At 39.9% G+C, this 18,551-nt stretch overlaps 1 protein-coding gene across 1 annotated transcript in view; it reads left to right on the top strand.

The window, feature by feature from the left end:
* Positions 1-6,143: 6,143 nt before the first annotated feature.
* The window catches only part of LOC148186726 (uncharacterized), a 29,366-nt gene continuing 16,958 nt past the window's right edge, over positions 6,144-18,551 (top strand). The window contains exons 1-5 of the mRNA XM_088090887.1: positions 6,144-6,440; positions 6,582-6,661; positions 9,996-10,082; positions 10,714-10,854; positions 15,012-15,122. The gene's annotated coding sequence lies outside the window, so the exon portion shown is untranslated. The remainder of the gene's footprint in view (positions 6,441-6,581; positions 6,662-9,995; positions 10,083-10,713; positions 10,855-15,011; positions 15,123-18,551) is intronic.

Raw genomic sequence — 18,551 nt, 5'->3', positions numbered from 1 at the left:
CACTACACTTTTGAAAAAAAGGGTTCTTCTTCTTCTTCTTCTTCTTCTTCTTCTTCTTCTTCTTCTTCTTCTTCTTGTAAATAGGATATATATGTTTGTTTGTTTTGTTTCCTGTATTGCTACAGATTTGTAAAATTTTGCGGAAAAAATTTTGTTACATTTTGTAAAATGGGAGCAAATCGTCCCCCCGAAACCCTCCTTTTTTTTTTTTTTTTTTTAAATTTTATTTTTGAAACCCCTCTCTCTCGGTTTCTTGCCTCTTTTTTTTTTTTTTTTTAAATTTGTTGATGGACTTTTAAAAAAAACGGTGCCATCAGTGGTGTGAGCTTTTTTTGTTTTTTTTTCTCTCCGTCTCTCTTTTTGTACTGAACCAGAGTGGAACCACTACAAAAAACAAAAAAAAGACGGACCAGTTGGCAATACTTCAGTCGCTTCTTCTTCATCTCACCGGCACTGGACTTCCGCCCGCCACTTCCCGCTGAGAGGGGGGAGGAGGAGGAGGGAGGAGGAGGAGGAGGAAAAGGGGGGACTTCGCTTCACATCAAATCAGATTGAAAAAAACAAAACACAAAAAAAGCACCTTTGGACCTTTTTTTTTTTTTACTGTGCTGAAGTGAAGTCAAGTGCTATTATTATATTATTATTATATTATTATTATTATTGTAGCCACTCTGTCTGGAACCCTTTTTTGAAGAAAAAGCAAAGGAAACACACAGAAAAAAAAGAAACTTAAAGCCAATCTGCACTTCTTGTTCCGACGAACATGCTTGTATGACCAAGTGACTGTCGTGGATCTTTGTTTAAAACCGATAAGCAACAAACATGAAAACAACAACAACAACAACAACAAAAGCAGTTAAGAAACTGTCATGAAATGGTGGCAAAGCGCAGAAGGATTCAACGGTAACGATCACACAACACACACGACAGTAAAAACACACAAACCAGAATCATGCTGCCTGAATCATACTTTAATCTCTCTCTTTTCTCTCCGTCTCTTCCTCGCTCTATCACTTCGTCTCTTACTTTTCCACCTTTCTTTGCCTCCGTCTTCCCTTCTTTGTTGATTGTTTTCTCTCTCTCTCTCTCTCTCTCTTTTTCTCTTTGTCGTCCTGCACACCATCATACACACCTGTAATAAACAAAAACAAACAAAAAAAAGATAAATAGCCTTTTATTCAATACATAACTACATGTTGGCTTGGTAGGCTTTTAGTCGAAACTAGTTCCATTCCGACAGAAAAGAATAATAGTAAAACAAAATATGAGCTTCTTTATGTATTGCTTCTGCCGCTGTAGTGTCCTGGTCAGATTTAAAGATGATAAGACTACATATATCTGAAATACTGTATTTACAAATGCATACCAGGGCTGGCCTCAACAAACAAACAAACACACAAACAACGGGGGGTTCAACTCCGTCCAACGGGGGGCTGCTGGTAAAAAATCAAAAAAATGCTTCGCTTTTTTTAAACTCGTAGCGTTCGCCGCAGAGGGGCTCCCGGTGGACGCTCAGCCTTAGAAAGCTTCCAAGAGACTTTTATTTTTGCAAGTGTAGAGTTTTAATTGAGTATTTTTCTGACGAATGATTGAATGTATTTGCTTTGCGGAGTTAAGTCGACGTCGTGGGTTCACTGTCTGAATGTTTGGCGAGGAAAGAGTTGAGCACACTCCGTCTGTCAGAGGTCTTAATATTCGCCGAAACGTTGTCGGCCGTTTGCTCGTGAAATGGCAAAAGCAGCCGGTGAGTTGTGAAACAGCTGCAGAGTTTATTTCTTTTCAAGAGAAAATACGTCTAAAAAAAGCGTTTTAAACCAGAAACATTTTCGAAGATGAATCGTCGATCGTTGTCACACCTCAAAACAGCAACACAGAATTATTTTGGGGCTTTTCACATTATTGCAGATACCATCTAGCTGAGGGCGTTTTTTTGTTCGTTTTTTTGTGACTGTTGTGACGAATTTTGCCGCTTTGTGACGAGGTTTGATCTGCTCACACTTTGTTTGTTGTTTTACGTTTTAGACTCGAGATTTTCACAATCAATTCACATACTGATCGTGATTTTCATCTTTCCGTGTCCATCTTCAACACCACTGAGTACATATTCAGTGGCAGTATTACTTCCCAGACTGTACTTAATTAATTCGGCATGTACTTCCAACTTTGCAGTCTAAAGACCACAAGAAATATAAAAGTATGACAAAGTAGTAAAAATAATAATGAAGATATAAACTGACGCTAAAAACAAAACAGAAAGAAAAATGAACCATTAAAAACAAAAAGCAAAAGCAAGAAAAATGAATGAACCCTTTTAGAAACAAACTTAAATTCTGTCGCTACAGTTTCTGTTTTTGGAGGAAATCTGGAGAACGACGAGTGTGCTCGAGTTCTTTCTTTGTTTCATTTAAAGTCGCTCTGTTTGCTGAAGTTTATCTGTTGCACGCGCCTGGTTTCCCCCCAAAAAAAGACGATTCCCACTGACCAGATCAGAATCCAGAAACTGGAGGGTGAGATTTTAAAGTTTATTTATTAAAATGAGAAAATTAGGACGTAAACTTCTTCTTTCTGAAGTTTTGACCCTCAATCAGTCCTCTGAAATCCCGACTTAATGTGAAACTTACAACCTAAAAACGTCCTTTTCTTTCCACACTGCTGCAGTTTTGGTCGTTCTTAACAGTTTTCTGCTCTTCCATCCGTTTTTTAGTGCAAACGATGTAAAACCACGGCGAAGCAGACTGTCGGGACGCGTTCTCACTGTCCTTGACTGTTTCCCGGCTGTAGCCACAGATGGCCACGTGTGCGAGGACGATGTTTCTTGTCTGATCCATCCTCAGTTGTCAGGTAAAACTTCAGCTGTCTTCAGCTTTGAAATTGCATTTTTGCACATAGATTTCAATGTCAGACGTGTCACATGAGAAACAAAACAGAAGAATGAAGAAACACCTGAAGAAAAAGGCAAAAGCTGTTAGATTTTAAGTTTTATTTGATTGCAGATTTGCTTCAGAAGCCTGAAGAATTTTTCTGATGCTGCGTTCGCTCTGCAGGCGATTCGGCACCGACATGATCAGCAGCTTTATCGCCGCGTTGGTCACGTTTTAACGGTTACGTCACTACAGGCTTATGTGAGTCTGATATTTGCTCCCAAACACCACGACTGAAAGTCAACTTAAAAGTGCTTTTGTTCGATGTCTGAGCTCCATTTTCATATAAAGTTAGGTCAAACTTTAACCCTTCAATTCCTGAACAAATTGTTTGCAAAAAAAAAACAAAAAGCAGGCACTGAGCTACTTAATAAGACATGACCCAAAAAATAACTGATATTTTTTTTTAAAAATGATTAAAAAACAGACACAAGGAATGACACAAAAATGTGCTAAAAATTGATAAAAAATAATGTATATAGATGGATCAGGCATGCGGACGACATTTTTGCGTCGATGGACGTCATCGTACAGTCGACATGCATCAAATAAGTTTATTAGATCCGTGTCGCACAGTGAAGCTGCACTAAACTTCTGAGATCGCTAAAATCTGACAGTCTGCAGGAGGTTTTAGGCCCGAATCAGTCGAGACATGACTTCTGAAAGACTTTCTGATATTTAGATCTCTCTGTTAACGGTTGAATCAACTGAAAAGTGCAAATCAATGCAAATCCACCTGCTGTAGGTACCGACGAGGTTCATGCAAACTAAACTAAAGCTGCTTTATTTTTTAAATCCGTGTGGAGGGCTCGCACAATCACGGAAAAACATCCCAGACAAACAAAAAGTCTTTTAGTATCTTGTGGTTTGATTGGACGCCTCAACGTCTTCGAAAAGTCTCAGAAATCAACAAAATATTCAGGACGCTTGAAGTCCGACGTGTTTCCCTTTAGATGACATTTTTAACTTTTTTACAACTACTCACCCGGAGAATTTTACCGAAATGTTTGTCTCTTCTTCTGCTGTTTTCTCTCAGACGGCAGAAATAAAAATCACGTTTGACCGTTTCAGGGACAGTTTCTTTTTTTCGGGGACACCAGGTGCACTAAATGTCTTTATATACGGGGAGTTGAGGCCAGCCCTGCTTCATAACTGAGGTTCTGCTTCTTCTACTACTGCTACTATCAAACAACCAGCCCCGGGCGCAGAAACAGGCCCGAGCGCTTTCAAATCCTCTCCCAACAACTCAAAGGTGCGTTTGATTTTTAACTTCATATACCAGCATTTTCGAAAGTCCGAACCCAAAGTGGAGCACCGGCTTCGTTTAGTCCCCGACAATGTGATGAAGACGCTTCGGCTTAACGGCTTTCTGTCCAAAATGAGACTTCATCTTCTCGGTTTTGGCGGCAGGTTGTGAGCGTCTTTGTAGTTTTTTTTGACTTCTAATGATAAAAATAGCCATCGATATTTGTTTTGACGTCGATTTGAAAAGGTTTCGAGCTCTGTTTCTGTTGCCCAGGTCAGCAAAACAACCTGTTGATGTCTGCTGTATTTCAATAAAACACAGCCTTTTTCAAAGGGTACACCTCTTCACTTCCTGTGTCTTTCTGTGTCACGTGGTGTACGAGCACTAAAACCAGTTCACCAACCACACGCTCTCATCCCGACCTGTGAAATATCACCGTTGGTGCCGTTATGACACGTAAGGTATCCTTTTTTGTCTGTTGTCGATGTTCTTGGACGACATGTGGATTTAAATCTGTTTAATGCTTTGAGTCTTTTCAAAATGCTCTTCTGTTTTCACAGGAAATGCTCAGTTTCTGATGCGTACAGTCTTTTTCAGAATAATCTTACTTTGGTAAAACACCTCGTATTTACATTTAGTTCCTTGTGCTAGAAAAGCGCATGGTTAGGTTTGGATAAAAACATCATGTTTGGGCCTACATTCATACAGGAAGTAAACAGCAGGCTCCCAGGTGAAAGTTCAGGGTTTGTTGGACCCATCCGCCGCCCCTCCAGTCTGCACTATAGGGATTTTCACCAGCTACACTCCAGAATGACACTGTCTGGCAGCGTATCATACTGCCGCAACAGGTGCCGTCCAGCCACGTTAAAAAACTCACTGCGCCCTGCAGCGCATCGAATCTCTGCGACATTGTTGCCAGCGTCTCATACTGCCACAAAAGGTTTCTACTGGCTTCATTATAAACATCCCAGTAGTGTATCATACTGCAACGGATGCTGTTTAACTGACCAATGGCGTTTTGTACTGCCGCAAAAGGTTCTGTCGGCCAGGTTTTAAAATGATGCCACTTGGTGGCGTATTGTACAGCCGTGACAGGTGCCGTCCAGAAAAGTCTCCAATGGCCACATTATAAACTGATGACCAGCAGCATATCATACTGCCACGACAGATGCTGTCTAGCCAACAAGTGGCGTATCATACTGCCGTGAAAGGTTCTGTCGGCCAGGTTATAAATTGATGCCACCCGCTGGCATATTGTGGCGCCACGACAAGGGCCATCCGGCAGACCAGCGGCAAATCATACTGCCAAAAATGGCTCCATCACCCACATTATAAACTGACGCTCCCCTGCATCCAATCATACCCACGAGACATTGTGCCCACTGGCAGCATATCACGTTATTATTCAGGGTGTCTTGTCTCTTTAAAATGTTCATTTTTTTCTTTAAAATATTAGGCCTTAGTTATTTAAAGTTATTAAAAGTACTAAATTTTAATTTAAGAGCTCTTTATTGCCACAACAACTTTATTTTATTTAATTTATCCATCTTTAAATTTCTTGTTGCCAAATAAAACAGGTTCTTCTCCATAAAAGTCCAAATTTCCAAACCTACCTCTGAATCCAATTTTGTACTTTCACTTCATACTTGCACTGACTTAAATATAGATTAACGTAACTTTCCCCAAAAACCATGTTTCTACACAAAACATACGTCTGCACGGACACACAATAAACAGCGTTCAGTTCATTTGTAACATGCCGTACCTCGTTTTTCCGAGCGGTCTGCAAACGCACCATGAGTGAGCGGCGGCGTGCGCGCGCTGTCTTCTTGTTGTGATGCTCTGAACTTCCGGTTTTTAACTAAAATGCCCCAAACAACGCTCAGCAAATCGACCATGCAGAGGCCCAAACCCGGCGCTCCCTCTTCAGCACGAGCCGTGTGAGCTGAGTCAGCTGTTTCCTGCTGATAATTTTCGCTAATTTTCGTCAAATTAATTAGATGCGAACATGAAGATTTACATTATTGTTACCTGCAGCCGGCGAGCTTCATGCTGGGAATAAACCTCCGTAACTTCTGCGCTGAATTTGTGCTCAGTATCGCTTTGCACTTATTTAAAATCTTTAATGCTGCAATAGAAAGAGCTCATGCATGACTATTACAACTACTTATTTTATTTTTGTATTTTTTATCTGAATTTTTTGCAACAGACAGCAGGGAGGCAGCATGCAGAGAGCAGGCTGCAGCACTGACAGACAGGGACATGCTCCACAGGTGAGGACAGATTATAACTCATGGCTATAGGGAGACATGTTGATAGAATAAGAGTGATTTTGGCATTCATGTCCACAGCTATTTCAGAGCTACTCTTCTAAAAATGGGTTTGCACGTATATTTTTGTCTGTATTGTATTAGACAGAGCAGGGAGAAAGCAGCACTGACAGTCAGGACAGACGCCAGGCTGCAGCACTGACAGACGGGGACATGCTTCACAGGTGAGGACAGATTATCAGTGGCTGAAGAGGACATGTTGTCTGTAGGATAAGACTGACTTTGACATTCATTTCCACAGCTGTTACTGAACTTTTCATGTCAGAATCAGCTTTATTGGCCAAGTATGCTCACAGTGTAAAGGACACTAAACATTAAATATAAAAGGAAAAGGAAAACATAAAAACTAAAATGTAGTTTTAAATTTACGTATGTACAGGCCCTAATTAAACAACACTAGCTAATATATACAAGTCTGTGTGCGTAATAGTGCAGTAAGAAGTAGAGGTATTTAAAAAGAGTGCAAAGGGTCGTGTGGTTAAAAGCACGTTAAAAAGAGTGAAAATGTGCATCAGTAATTATTCTGACACTGTGCGACCGTTAAGATCATCAGAGTGACGGCATGCAGGAAGAAACTGTTTCTAGAAGAAGAAACTGTTCAGTGTAATGTAATGTAATTTTATTTAGACAGGGACACAATAAAACATTAACCCTATATAAAACAAGCACAGATGCATTGGACCAGGTCCTAGCAGAGCTGCTGTTTTCCACCTGTGGTCTCTGAGCAGGTCGTGGAACAAATAAACACATAAATGACAGAATTCGATTAAATAAAATACAAAAGTTCGTATGTTTTTTTACAAACATTATAATCCCATATCTCACCCCACCTAATCAAGAACATCTCAAATCTGTGCAAAATTGCAGCTATAAAATTATGAAATATCAGGTCGCAGTCATCCTAAAACCAGTTAGTATGAACACACACACAAATATGCTCAAGATAAAAAAAAATAGATATGCATAATGCTGTACAATCCGAAATCCTGAACCTCCTGACCTTTGTACTTACCTGTGATGCTTGAATAAGAAAAAACAGAAATCAGTCTTAAATTGTTTTAAAATCATGTTCAAAAGGTCTTAAAAAGCATTAAATTCAGGTTTCTTATTCTTGCAGATTCATAACACCTTTGTAGCTTCTTCACACCATAAATTTCTATTTTCTTATGTTTTCCTGTCGAACTTTCTCTATCGCCGGACTCACTCTGCAGTCACTTAAATTAAAAACTTGCCGTAACCTCCGTTTGCTGATAAAATTAGCGAGGCGTCTGTCTCTGGGGAACTCGCTCTGTGCGTTATTTAAACAAACGATTGAAACCAAACTCCAATCTTACTTTCCAATTTAATTGCAGCTGCCCGCCGAACTGATATCCCAGCCATTTCATCAACTAGTCGACATAATCAACAACTCAGACAATCAGAAAATTGTTTTTCAATATCTCTGAAGGCAGCTGCAGCACACGAGCAGGAGCAGGACAGCACGTGTGTTTGTGAGTTTGATAAGAAGGAAATGTTGTTGAGCGTCTGAAGCTGTTGTGTTTTCGGCTGCTCTGTTTAAACAACCTGTTCAGGGCGGAAATGTTCGCCGTTATTCCGCCTCTCCGTTCTGTGTAAAACGTTCAAACAGGCGCTGTTCGTGGTCGTGTGAGGCCCGTTTCACACAGCGCGTGTCAGAAGAGCGTGACTGTAGCCTCGCCGAGCTGCAGCGTGTTTCGTGCTCGTGGTGTTGAAACATGCAGCGTCGCTGCCTGCAGATATTAGTGCCGTATTTTCATATTTATACGCACAAATTTCCCTCATTTACGAAGTCGTGCAAGCTCGTGCACGGCCGACAACACGGTCCTGCAAATGTTTCAAAATAAAATACCTTGTGTCAGCATCAGGATTCTGTCCACAGAGGACTTTTAATCTGAAAGGGAAGTTGTAGTAAAACAGTCGGTTTTGTATTTCCTCATCTCTGTGACAGAGAGACTTTAAACTGCATCATATAATCACCAAAACACCATCTTCACTCACTATTTCTGCCGACGAACGCACACGGCACGCGTCAAAAATCGGTGAGCGACCGTTTCTCTAGATGTGCTGCCGCTGACACGAAGCTGAGACGCGCCTGACAAGCGCTGCTCAGGCGGGAAATGTTCACACGCTAACTTGATAACACGAGCGCCAAAATAAAACCAACGCGCTCGGCGCCGCAGACGCGCGCTGTGGAGTGGGCCTCACACGTCACGCACAAGCGGCAACCTCCGGGGCTGAAAATGAAAGCGGGCGCATAATAACGCCCGCGTGCTCCTTATGTGACATCGTTATCGGCAGCGTTGATACCTGATGTTGTCCTGCAGCATTTCCGGAGTACGAGACCGGCTCTGTCCGGCTCTCGTAGCTCCTGCTGCATCATGGGAGCCGGTTCCTACTGAGCAGCACGTAGCCGCCGCATCATGGCTTTCTGGAGTCCCCTGAAACACCCCCTCATGCCAGCGTAGCAAAGTTTTTTGCAATAAATGGCAGTTTTTTTCTGAATTTTCCATTAGACGTATTTTATATTCATCATTTCAGTTTGAGGGTTAATGGAAACGCGCCTTTTGACGTCCACACGATGAGCAACAGATAAATGACTCTTTGGTGTCAGCGTCATTGTGGGAGCGCTGGCATTGGTACTGCTGATTTTTAAAACAGTACTCCACCACTGATGATGAAAGCTGGTCGGTGTGAAAATGTCTATTCACGTTTCGATGCTCTGACTTGTGGGAACTCCGTGCAGCTTCCCGCGTTTGTGTCGTCAGGATGATAACGATGAACCAGGTGAACCGAACACATCAACGCCAAACCAAAAATGAATTTCACTCCAGTTTGGCCTGTAGCACACAAGCTGTCGGTTCAATCAGTCCTAAAAATAAAAATAAAAAGTAAAGCTCACAAACACGTTTCTCCTGCTGCTCCCTGCACTCTCGGCTCGCCGTGATGCGGTGGAGTGAGGTGCACGCTCCCAGTTTCAGCCGGTTTCACCTGATAAACTCCACTTTGGCCACAAAAAGGAGGTCGATGATGGAGACGAGAGGAACGGTAAAAAAAAACGCTGCGCGGCCTTGAAACTGTCGACAGTTTTTGGCCTGTTTTGGCATTTCCATCCCGTTCATTCTGGATGTTCTCCACGTCGCCGAGCCCATCCCCGGCACGCTGTAATATCTGGTCGGCGCTCTCAAAGGATATCACGGCGCTGGTGTTAATTTAAGATAAGCTCTGCCTTTGGAATCACAATGAGAATGAAGGGGGCTGTAAAAAAAATTAAAAATGAATCAGAATAAAGGTGAGGAATCACATTTCGGGCTGATAGCAGCACACTGCGGATTGAAAGCTGTCGTGCCCTCAGAGCGCTGGCTGTGTTTAAGTGTGTACTTCTTCTAGTGATGTGTGCAGTGTGTGTGTGTGTGTGTGTGTGTGTGTGTGTGTGTAAATATTCATGTTGTGTGTTGAGGGTTTGAGCTCGTGTCTCTGCAGATAAATCGACCTGCAGAAAAAGGTGAACATTTCTACAGAAAACACGTTCTGTGTATGATGCTGCGTTTGAGCCCCGTGGGAAATCAGGTAAATATGAGTTCTCTGCTTGAAACATTGTTTTTGTCGGCTCCCCGGTCGTATATGTACAACTCGAACATTCAGACCTTGATCAAATATGTATGGCTCCATGTAAAGAAACCTGTATTTATTATATATTATGTGTATTAAATATTAAATAAATGACAAAATCAGCAATTCTCCACTCTCACAGGTGAATTTGCATCCATAAAGCTTTAAAACTGTTATTAATTTTGTGTTTTTTTGATGTTTTTGACTTTGATTTTGACCTTGCAGTGTTGTAGGTAAATGTGCACGTGTGCAAAGTCTTAACTTTAATTATAAAGTTCTTCAAAAGTTCTTTATTGTCATTGTTATAAAACAAGACCACAGCATCATACGTAAAACAATACTTGAGAGACACTAATAAATGGCAATAAATAATAAAAATTAGTAATAATTTGAATAAAAGGCACATTAGATAAATAAATATGGTTCATAGTACTGTTTGTTATGTTGGGGGGGGCATTAGGGAGCTTTTTTGTCTTTTTTTTTGTATTTTTCCAGATAGTTTCCTGGAAATAACTTGAAAAAATATGAAATTGTCTACAGTTAAGCGTACCTTTATTCATTTCTGTTTCACTTTGTTGATATTTTACAGATTACACAAAACACAGACCCTGAGCAGCGCAGGGTTCAGTGCCTTGCTCAGGGACACCTCGGCAATGAGCCGGCACCTCTCCGGGCTACCAGTCCACACTTGGAAAGTTTTAGGAAATACGAGAAACGAGTGGAGTTCCTGGTAAGTTTTGGAATTTTTAAAATTGAAGTCTGAGCTGTTTTCATGCACAAATTTTTAGGTTTTTAAAGTTAAACATCTGCCACCGTGTTTTGATTTTATATTTTTGGAGCGTTCAATAGTGGTACTGTTTGAATATGCGTACCGTTCAGTTATACATTGTTCCACACTCTCGGAGCGCAGAGCGTACTCTGAGCACAGATGGAGCAGCAGAAGGTCGGACGATGAGCAACTTAACAAGCAATGGCCCAGAGAAAAAACAAGAAATTAGGTACAAGAAAATTACCTTAGAATAAGAAAAAAGAAAAGAAAAGTAAAAAATAAATGACCCCACGAAAGTGCTCTAAGAAATGTTCTACTGGCAAATTGGCTTGATTTCTTAAAAGAATAAACATTGGAGAGCAATGAGCAACTTAACAAGAAATGGCCCAAAAATAAGCAAGAAAATTACCTAAAGTTAGGGGGGAAAGGGAAAGAAAATAATAATAATAATGATTAAAAAGAAACAAGAAAATGACCTCAATAAAATGCTCATTTTTGCAGTTTGTTGGACATTTCTAGTTACTCATCATATTTTTCCTTTTTGAGAGAAAACAAATGGAAAAAAGACGTTTAAATGCTGGTTAAAAGGCGTCAAAATGCAGCACAAGAAAACTGATGTCAGTGTCCGTAAGCGTTAAAAGAGTTTTTATCTACAAAGAGCAATAAAAAAGAAAAAGCTTTTTGCAGATTTTATGCACAAAAAGGAAGTTTGTTTTCTCTAAAGATTGGTTAAAAAATGAGGTTGGTGTGTTGAAGTGTGCCGCTGCTGAATCTTTGCTCCTGCAGCTCTCAGTCACGGTGGGCCGCTGGACCTCGGGGGTTAAATCTGTGAGGTGAGCGTGGCCTCCCCTCCCTCAGCCTCGTCCTCTGAGGCTTTTCGGCAGCAGCCCGCGGTTGTACCGCGCAGCTCCCGGGCGAGAGCGAGTGTAACTGTGTGAATGTGAATCAGGATTGTTGAGAAACACAGCACACGCTCAGATAAGCCTCCCGCCATGAATAAAAAGTGAAGAGGGAAAAAAACAAAATCATAGGTGAGAGTCTCGTGAGAAATATCCGACTAGATTTCCTCGTCAAACTCCAGGGATTCGAAACCGGCTTCCTTACGCCGCCGTGTCTTCTTAAAATGTTCGACACACACCCAGCTGTGTGAGGATGTACAGGAAGCGTCACAAGTTTGAGTCCTGAAATCCTGCGGCTCCACTTTCAGTCAGCACATCACAGCGGCGGCATCAGCCTGGAGGCTGCAGAGGCTGCAGGGTTTCAAAATAAGACAGGGCCTAAGGGACTGTTCTTTATTTATTAGAAAGGGTTTATGGGTTTTTCTTTACGCACCTCAAAGCTACAAGTATTTTTCCTGCAGAGAAATGCAGGAAGTACACGTCCCACATGATGTTTTTAAGGTCCGTCGGAAATTTGAAAATTCAACAATAATGTCTGTTTTTACATTTTTCTGATGTGATAATTGGCAAATTTTAGTGATTTTTATTTTAGCGGGTCTGTTGGTTTGCATGGCATGTTTTCTATAAAAAATCTTTATAAAGCTGAAATTTAAATAAAGCATATCAGTTTAAAAAAATGTAAATTAATTACCAAAAAAGAAGAAGAATTTTAAGAGACAAAAATCACCAAAACTATATAAAGAAAAAAAAAATGCTTTTAAAGAAAAAAAAGCCATTTAAAAAAAAAGAGAGGAGAAAAATGCCAGATATTTTAAAAGAAAAGAAAAATCTTCAAAACATTTTTTTGAAAAAAAAATTGCCAAAAAAACTTTAAAGAAAAAAAATTGCTGGAAAATTTTTTAAAAGAAATCAGAAATCGTTAATGTGTCGTGCAGGTTTGGAAGGCATGTTTTCTTTAAAAATCATTGATAAAAAAACTACAAAACCGTTTAAAGTCGTGTGTCCCTTCTCGAAGTCAAAATAAAAAAGTGCTTTAAGAAGTATTTGACATGATTTTGCACCCTCTCCTCTCATAAATAACAAACAGTCCCTAATAACGATAAAACGCCCCTCATCTTATAATCTGTCCACACATGTACTTGACTAAATGTGCTTAGTTTGATTTTGCCACTTTTAACAAAAATTCTGATTATTTTCCATTTTCTAGTCAATAACTGCTGAATGACAGCAGCTGTGAAATATTCAGTTTCTGCTCAGCGCTGATCGCAAACTTCTGATATTTTTAACATCACAATTCAGAACTAAAGTTTAAAAAATCAGCGTCAATAAGGTGTCAGAGTGCAAACAAAAGCATCAAAATAGAGCTTGTTCAGTAAAAAGCAGGATCCCCCTACAGAGGTCTACAATCTGTCCCCAAATCCTGGAGACGGCCCTGCGTCACAGGTCAGATCGCCAAAACCGAATCCGCCTCTCTGAGCTGCATCTGCTGCATTATGCACTAAACACACAGTTACATAACGCGTCTGTGTCTTAATTGGCCGGTGAGACAATAACCGCCATTTTCTTTGCATGTCAGACGCGCTCAGGACGTCTCTGGGAGATGGACAGATATTCTCAGAAAGGCTTATGCAACTAATTGCGTCTCTTCACGCCGCCGCCGCTCGGCCCGTAATTGGATGTTGGTTTTCTTTAGAGTTGTTGCATCACCTCTGCTTGTGCAACCAGCGGCGCGTCGTCGTCCGCCTATAATCCAAATGCACATTCATCCACGGAGCCCGTGACATATTTCACCGCTCGATCTGGAATAATTTAACCGTTAAATCACAGCGCTGCACTGTGAAAAGAGAGAAGTCTGCAGGTACAAGAGCCCCGACCTCTGCGCCCGGCGCTCTTTAGCACTGTTAGGGACTGTTGGTTATTTATGAGGGGGGGGGTCAAAAAACTATAAGCACTGGAGAGGGACTGATGTTTATTATTTTGGCTTCAGGGGAGGACGATGCAACTTTAAATGTCCATATTTTATTATTTATTATTTATTTTACTTTCGATTTTTAAAGAAAACGTCCCGCAGGTTTGGAAGGCAGATTTTACTTAAAAAAAAAAAAAAAAAAAGGCCATTTTTTTTCCTTTTTAAAAAAAATATGGCTTTTTTTTCTTTAAATATTTTAGGGGATTTTTAAGGAACATGTCTGAAGGTATTTTGGGGGGTTCATGTTTAGTTCTTTTTAGTTGATTTCTTTTTCAATCAAAACTTTTTGGTGATTTTCAAAGAAAACATGCCTCAAGACAATTTTTCTTTTCTTCAACAATTTTAGGGGGGATTTTAAAGGAAGCGTGTTTTTAAGTCACCAAATTTTTTGAAATGCAGTTTGTTTGTTTTTTAATTGCAATTTCTTATTTTTTTCAATAATTTTCAAATCACTAAAATTTGTGAAATTTATTTATTTATTTTTGTTCTTAATTGGTGTTTTTTTCATTTTCCTTAAAAAATGGCTGGTGATGTTTTTTTAAATCACCAAAAATGGCACCATTTGCCATATTGGTTCCCATCAGTCCTTGCACACATCGTGTGTTTTTCTGCAGGTTTGTGAATCAAACTTCCATGACTTTTCCAAAACTTTCAGGGTATATTAAGTTTTCCAAAACTTTTCCAGGACTGGAAATTTACTAAATTTGCTTGCAAATTCTGTGACTTCCAGGTTATTTTTATGACCGTACCAACTCTTTATTTTACCGTCAATCTGGAATAATTTGGCGCTTAAATCACAGCGCTGCGGGGATAAGAGGAGTTTTTTTGTTTTGTTTTCACAGCTGAACTTTGACCTTAATCTGGAGGTCAAACGTGAATCGACGTTTTGAACATGGCAGCTTGATTAGTCGTCTAAATGCCGTCAAAGACATTAAAGATTCGTTTGTGCTGCTGAAAGAGTGAAACTGTGAGCAGAGAGGCGGCGAGTGCGCGCAGCACAAATGACTAAATAACAAAAAGGCGAGCGTTCGTCTTTTTGCCCTCGAATTAACAGCGACACAAACCCCCTCCCCGTCTCCCCCCGCTGATCCGCAGCTCGCTCTCTGCGCAGAATAATAATCGGATACTTTATCGATCCCCGTGGAGAAATGCTTCTTTTTGGGCTGGAGGTCAGAGGTCAGGCTCAGCAGACCCGAAGCTGCTGAGGATTCAGTGTCTCCTGTCATTTTTATTTTTCTGTCCACTCGCAGACTCTCTCACACGATTGCTGCATCTGAATTCAGGACCAGATCCTCCGAAGGACGCGGCCCAGAAAGACGTGACCTCTTTAGCCGACCTGAAGCGCCTCTGAAAAACTCCAGGTGTGTTCATCAGCTCCTCGTCTCCACCCACTCGCACAGATGTGATGCATTTTTATGATTCCAGCCATGTTTGTAGGAACCAAAAAATGATATTTTTTAAAGAGAGGCTGGGGCATTTTTATGCATGTTTATAGAGACTAAAGCTTTTTTTATTTTTATTTTTTTAATTTTATTTAAAACAACAGTTCGGGGCATTTTTATGCATGTTTATAGAGACTAAAGCTTTTTTATTTTTATTTTTTAATTTTATTTAAAACAACAGTTCGGGGCATTTTCATTCATGTTTATAGAGACTAAAGCTTTTTTATTTTTTTCATTTTATTTAAAACAACAGTTAGGAGCATTTACGTTCATGTTTATAGAGACTAAAGCTTTTATTTTTATTTATTTATTTAATTTTTTTTTTTTGAACAACAGTTAATGACATTTCCATTTGTGTTATTAGCAACAAAAGTGCTTTTTTTTTTTCAAGAATTTTTCAGTCGTGTTTGTAGCCACAAAAGCAGGTTTTAGTTTTTAAACAGTTTTGGACATTTCCATGGACACATCCATGTTTGTTGCTATAAAAGTAGTTTTTTTTATTTTAACAACAAAAGTGGGTATTTTTCCCAAGAAGCTGGGATATTTCCAGCCGTGTTTTTAGCAAAAAAAACCCCAACAAAACAATGAAAATAAGCAATAAAAAATTACCTATTATATATTTTATTATATATTTTTTCTGTGACATAATTTTAAATATGAAAGTATTTTAATTATAAATACAGTGTTCAGGACACATTTCCCTCTTTAAAAAAACTCTCTTTTTTTAAACAAATTTTTCGGTAATTTTAATTTTTTTGACATTTCTTGCCAGGTTAGCCATCGCCTTTTTCCAGACTGCGATCACCTGCCTCACAAACTCACCTGCACCCGTGCATAACGCACCTCCTAATCCTAAATCTAAAAATTCATCCGGCGCAGGCTGTGATACAATAATAACTCCATCATGTGAATCTGAATCTGTGCGCAGCTTGAAGTCGACCCTCTGTGGTTCAAAGGCATCATGGGACTTGTGCTCTCTGAGTTTCCACTTTTCAGTCTCATTCAGCCGTTTGAAGACGAACTGAAAGCTTAAAAAAAAGCCTTTTCTTTGTGCTGCTCGTACGTCAGTGAAAGAGACTGTTTCCTCTCGATACGCGGCCGGTTCGCTCTCTCCCTTTGAGCTCCTGCCTGCTGCTCAGCTTCAGCCAGCATCACAATTTTCTCCAAAACGATGAAACGCACGTCACAGAGTAACAAGAGCTTCTCTTTAATATCAGAGGAAACAAAAGGAGGCAAAGAACAAGTTGTGCAAATATTTTGGGCGATAACGGAAATGGAGAAATTCATGTTGCGAGCTCCTCGTGTTGTGATCATCTGCTGCGTGAAAGAAAAAAATTATTACACGTATTCAGCTCACGTCCAGGTGTTTATGACTCATCTAATTTAAGAATTTCATTTTTTTTTGGTAATTACCTGTTTCTTTTCTGCAGCAGCGATGTTGTGGTTATGTTCGGCGGCCGGCGGAGGAGATTTTGTGATGAGGAGTTTAATCTGTGAATCACGCTTTAATGGGCGGCTGCTCGTCAACAGAGAGACGCTTATTCCGATCAGAGGAGATATTCGGCCTCGCCAGGAAACCCACGATGAGCCATCCCGCTGCACTTTATTATTTTTTAACCTTCGTGCGCAGCAGGTTTTTTCGAGCCGCAGCACAATTCACACAGCTCCACACTGGGAGCTTCCCATTATCAGCACAGCTCCATACTGGGAGCTTCCCATTATAACCGCAGCTTGTAACTGGTCAGCGCTGAGCAGATCCACCGAAGCAGCTGTTAGACTTTACTAAACCCCCGAAGTGAAATCCCTCCACTGCATTTAACCCGTCATAAATATTTAGGCAGGAGTTTAATACTTAAAACCAGACGGTCTGAGGCTCGTCTGAAAATGTCCAGATTTTACAAAAGGATCAAATCGATTTAAACTGGTTTTCATCCAGATTTCGGATACAGTCGTCAATCAGAAGTCATATCAGCCAGAAGACACGTGAAAACATCATTTCAGGTCGTTTAACGCGGCTTTGTGTATGTTTCCTGTAACGTTTCCTGTAACGTTTCCTGTAACGTTTCCTGTAACTCCCACAAACCTAATAATCACAAACATAATACAAATCTGCAGCTTTTAATGTGATAATCCCACAAACGTAACAGCAGCTGCGACTACAAACGTGACACGAAATTTCTTAAAAACAAAGAGCAGCTTGGTGAGAAATGTTCCTCTACAAACTGCTACAAATTAGATTTAGATTTTTCAAAATCCAGGACAAAATGTTTAGTGGATAAAAAGCTATGGGTGAAAACCATTTTTAAAAAGCTATTTATAGAATTACAAACATTACAGATATATTATTATAATATTTAAGCAGTTTTCTGGGACTTTTCTTGTCATTTATTTATTTATTTATTCATTTAGTTAGTTTTTTTTTAATTATTCATTTTTATTATTAAACAAAACATGACAAAAAGGTGATGAGCAACTTTGCAAGAAATGTCCTGTGAATTTTGAACTTATAAATTAGTAGATTTGGGTTGTTTTATTAAGGCTCGAAAAAGTTCAGATTATTATTATTATTATTTATCTATATATTTATTTTGGGGGTTTTTTTGTTTTTATAATTATATTTTTTTGGATAATTTTCTTTACTTTCTACTTTTCTTGTATTTTTTTAAAATTTATTTTTACTAATTTCTTTTTTAATTTCTGCTTGATTTCTCCTTTTGTTGCCCGTTGCCGCTTCCCATGTTTTTGAAAGTCATCATGCAAATCTGCTCAGGCTTCAAAGGGTTAACCCTTCAGACCTTCTGTGAGACTGAGATTTTTAATAAACATACATTTATGTAGGTGCTGATAATTTCTCTGAAACAAACAGCGTCTCGGTGTCCTGCTAACTGCAGGTACGAGAGGTGATTAATGTGAGTTATAATAAATCACTTCTGGAGTCATTACACAGAAATAGAGCGTTCGTCCCCAAAACTAATAACTTCACCTCTTCGAAGATGGCTCCCCTGAGAAAGACGCTCGACTTGGAAAAGTTTAGCAGAGCTCTTTATTCCAGTAAAGATCCGACTGAACACAGAAACACAAAAAAAGATCAGAAAAGCAGGAAACTGAAGCATATTTCTGTTTATCTGCATTTTTATTGTATTATTTTTTTATCTCCGTCTACCTGTTTTTGCGTGGAGCAGTGTTTTTTGGGAACACGCTGCTCAGACAGCTCCACACATTCACACCTGGAAGCCTCCCAGTACAACCAGTGTGATCCGCTGTTATAGAGGGGTGGGATATACGATGACGCTACGCGCTTTTGGACAATCTTTCCTGGAAGACGCTGACGGTGTCGCACTCGGCTGC

The sequence above is a fragment of the Plectropomus leopardus genome, chromosome 17 (genome assembly GCF_026936395.1).
Source record: "Plectropomus leopardus strain MGB_pleo_1.0 chromosome 17, ASM2693639v1, whole genome shotgun sequence".
Taxonomy (NCBI): Eukaryota; Metazoa; Chordata; class Actinopteri; order Perciformes; family Serranidae; genus Plectropomus; species Plectropomus leopardus.
This window is presented reverse-complemented; position numbering and strand designations above follow the sequence as displayed.